We start from the raw sequence: 4378 nt of genomic DNA on the forward strand, positions 1-4378 counted from the left end.
TGGGAAATGTGGCACAGGTGTCTTCCTGCTTCCTCACATGGCAGGCAGGCCTGTCACCCCGAGGCAAAGAGGAAACAACAGTCTTTAGTGTTTGGTTTGCATCTCCGAATCATAAACTGTTTAAGAGTTTGGGAAACATGTTGAGCTGGTCCAATTAAGAAAGTAATGACTTTAGTGAAGCCATTTACAGTGCAAAGGGCTGGAGACATGCAGGGAGCCCTGGAGGAATTAACAGAGTCATCTGCTAAGCTTTGCCTGTGCTGCCCTTCTTTTTTTTTCTTCTTTTTTAAATTCCCATCTGGCCCATCTGAAAGGCTGTAAATAAACATACCTTAGTACTTCTGCTATTCACAGAGTGTGCTAGCCAACGTCTAAATACTAGTATGTAAACCTGGATCCCACTTTGTTGTTGCTGTGTTTCTGTATGTCGACAGAAGCTAGTATATTATTCAGAATTTTACCACACAGATAAAACATTACAAGCATGTAATGTACTTTTTACTTTGACCAAAATACACATTACCCACATGAAACTTTTTCATCCACTCAAACGCACCTATCAAGGGAAGACTGTGGAAACCATTTGAAGCAGCCCATTGCTGCCCTTTAACCCTTTGCTTTGTGTTTTCTTTTAGCTACACCTAACTTACTTTTAATGACGCTAAAGCACTTACCCTCCCCCGTCTCCATCAGCAAGGTAACTGAGGAAACAGGAGAATGTCCAGACACTGAGGAAAAGAAAGAAAGCAAATGCATCAAGTGTCTGAGTGAAAGTAGAGACCAGAATCCTACAACACACCCAGAATTTCAGTAAAGCATCTCTGTACTGGTGCCTGACTGGGATTAAGCTAAAAGATTAAATCCATCAACGTGAAGAGCCATTACAGACTTTAAGAACAAAGTCCTCCATTTGTAAATTATGGTGAATGGATTGGTTCATATACAAGGTTTTTCTACTCTACTTGAGCACTCAAAGCATTTTATACATTCACACAAGCACTTTTCTCTATGTCTAACTGCTTTCTATCTAATATTTACCCATCAGGAGCAACTCAATGTTTAGGATTTTCTCCAAGGACATGGTGGCATTAAGACTGGAACACCCTCCATCTAGTAGATGACCTGCACTACTTCCACAGCCACCCCATCAGTGTTGCTTAAATCCTGGACATAGACAGGATATATGAAATGGAAGCACCAAGTCAGTCACTGTTTAAATTTCATTTTAGGTTTTATAAAAAAAAAAGTTCAGTGCTGTTATTTTCTTTAACAAAAACTAATGACGTGGGCATCTAAAGTGGCTATTAGCTGCCTTCAAATTTAGATTCACGTTAGCAGCATCAAACATTTTGAAATGTGGTTTAATTACGTGAAAAGCCAAAAACAGCACAAAAACACGATCTGTTTTCAGTAAACAGACACAACATCTTTAGACTAGTCCTAAATGAAAGTTACATACAGCATAGTGTTGTCTTAATCCCGACAAGGCATCAGCATATCCTGAGATCACACAGAGTGTTCCTGTCCTCCTGGCAACTCAGTTAAGCCAAAGAAGACCCAAGTACTCTGCTCCTGCATGGTAACAACTGGCATCAAAGGGAAAAAGGGGGTAAAAGGGGCTGTGATGATAATGGAAAGTGTTTTGACATCCAGGTTTAAGTAATTATTGGATTTAGATAAGAGGGGAATTCCATCTGATGTGAGGTAAAACAAACAAAACAGGAGATTGCAAATTATTCCACCAACAGCAGAAGTCCCATTGTAGCCTCAGGGTAGTGTTAAGCACTCACATTACATCATGGATGTAAACACAGGTGAAACAATGGAAAAATGCATGTAGCTACAGTGCTATAAAGCCCAGCGGCCTTCCTGCAGGGTCAGAATTGGGGCAGAAGGGTTTTACCTCAGCACAGAAGTATAATGCTGCAGCGGATTGTCAGCGAATGAATATGTGGCTATGAAATGTTCCTGAAACCAAACCGACTGTGACTCAACTTGTTCCACATCCTCCACTCCTGTGTGTTCTCTAATTAGAAATGTAACAGCAAAATATAACATGTAATCATGGCCTGGGAGGCCCTGGTCTTTTTTTTTTCCAGATGCAAGTGGAGACAAATGTAAATTCTCTTAAAGCAGTTTCTGAGTCTTAACATGTGGATGCATCTTTTTTGAAAGTGCAACTAAGGAAAAAAAACAAAAAAACAAAAATAAAATATATAAATATAATTAAATAAAATTACTCACAGTATTTGACTGCTTATGTCCAGGACTATTACGTATTATGTAAATGTGAAGCTAGATAGGAGATTTTCTATCTATCTAAACTGTTTCCATCTTTTCCCAGCAGATATTTGTTTGCTTTATCTTTTTGGCCTCTAGCAATGGATGAGTCTGGACTAGTCTTCTGCAGAAGGAAACAAAGAGTTGTCCAAGGTCTCTGACCCAGAGTTTACAGCCTGAGAAAATATCAGAAAGTCTTTAGAAATCACAACAAATGACTCCTGTTACCCACGGACATTACCAAGCAGCCCCCAAACTGATTCCGAGCATACATACTAACCCTCTCCTTCCATCACAGTTAAAATAAATGACCCATAAAGGCCCAGTGAGTATCTTTTTGCATCAGTTAACTTTGGCATGTGTCCGAAACACCTCGCTTTGTCTTCTTTATCCCCAAGGACCTCTGTTGTGGTTTAACCTTTACAGACAGAATAGCTTTGCAACTGCTATTAAGCATTTCCAGGCTTTCATGATGCACATTAATCACTTTTGCAAAAATGTGTGGCGTGTGGTACTGTGTGCTGCTGTAGCTCCACATTCTGGATGAGATGTACTTTTACAAACAGCATTAAAACGTCTTTCTCACTGACTGAAGTTTTCCCTTTAACAGTTCTTGGCAAAGGAATTCTAAAGGAGTTAAAGAACGTTTTTATTGCCTCTCCAAAACAGACAATATAGTCGCATATAGAAGTAACAAACTGTTTACTTAAACAACAAGTAAGATGCAAATGTTGATTTTGTTAACCTTAGCATCTTTGCCCTTTTTTTGCAGACAAACTCACAGGGCTATAGCAGTATTATAATGTGACAGTTTTTTATGGGAGTTTTTGAGACTTCTACGTCATCAGTGTGAATTTTTCCCCCTGAAAAACCAAAAAAAGTTGAAAGTGCACTTTTAAGCAATAAGTTGCAAAAAAAAAAAACCAATTCTGAGGTAGTAAGTATTATACAAATTTAAACTCATATGCAAATTAATTATATATTATATTAATTATATATATATTAAATACATTTTTAAAATAGTTTTTTGCTACACAGCTGTTGTCAGTGAAATGAGGCTTGAAAAAGTATCAGTAGTGATGATTGCAGCAGCTGGCTATAATGAAAAATGAGTTCCAAACTGGAAAATTCACATAGACACGTGAGAACAACTTGCTGAAAGATTTCTTGCTGATTAGTTGATGTCAAATATGTAGATGATACAAAACTTTTATTTACAGTGCCAAATGTTTGTTTGTTTTACGTTAAAATTATATAGTGTGTTATATGGAACAATCGCATAGTGACCTATATTACTTCAAATCAAATCAAATCACTTTTATTGTCACATCACATGTGCAGGTACATTGGTACAGCACATGTGAGTGAAATTCTTGTGTGCGAGCTTCACAAGCAACAGAGTTGTGCAAAATACAATAATGTAAACAAGCAAAATACAAGAATGGCTACATCTGAAACTAATAAATATATGTACAATATATAATAGTATATGCATTTCTGGATGTGTATACTAAATATTTTTCTACGTGTGTGTGTGTGTGTGTGTGTGTGTGTGTGTGTGTGTGTGTGTGTGTGTGTGTGTGTGTGTGTGTGTGTACACATATTTAACAAATTAATTGGAGTAAACAATAAATAAAATATATAAAAATATATTAATAGTTTCCTGATGTGTGCTCAGTCACCCAGGTAATGAACTCCCAGAAAGTTGATTGTAGGTCAAGTGTTCATCTGTAGGTCAGATGAACACTTGTGACCAAGTGACTTCTTCAGAGACTGAAGCAATGTAAACAGAGAGGAAAGGCTCAGTTAGGTCAAATTACACAAGAAATAGACTGAAAATCAATGGCAACACATCTGATGGAGGGATGAATCCAAATTTGACATTTTTGGTTCAAATTGTCACCAGGGAGGTCGGGAGATGAAACAACAGTGAGCCGTCTGTAAAACACGGTGGAGGCCCTGTCATTGTTTGGGGCTCCACTCCAGCCAGTGGTGTTGGAGATCTTGTCATAGACACAGAAAAGTATCATCAGATTGTGATGCAAAACCATTCGGAAAGCCACTGATTGGCAACAGCTTCATGTTTCAGCATGACAAT

At 37.9% G+C, this 4378-nt stretch overlaps 1 long non-coding RNA gene across 1 annotated transcript; it reads right to left on the minus strand.

Annotated features, from left to right (window-relative positions):
• Positions 1-468: 468 nt before the first annotated feature.
• Positions 469-2279, minus strand: LOC143419653 (uncharacterized). Its single transcript, XR_013099665.1, has 3 exons — positions 1460-2279; positions 1039-1164; positions 469-728 (listed from the first exon to the last, which is right to left on the minus strand). It is a non-coding gene; the product is annotated as an uncharacterized LOC143419653 (long non-coding RNA).
• Positions 2280-4378: the final 2099 nt, after the last annotated feature.

This window comes from Maylandia zebra, linkage group LG7 (genome assembly GCF_041146795.1).
Source record: "Maylandia zebra isolate NMK-2024a linkage group LG7, Mzebra_GT3a, whole genome shotgun sequence".
NCBI lineage: Eukaryota > Metazoa > Chordata > Actinopteri > Cichliformes > Cichlidae > Maylandia > Maylandia zebra.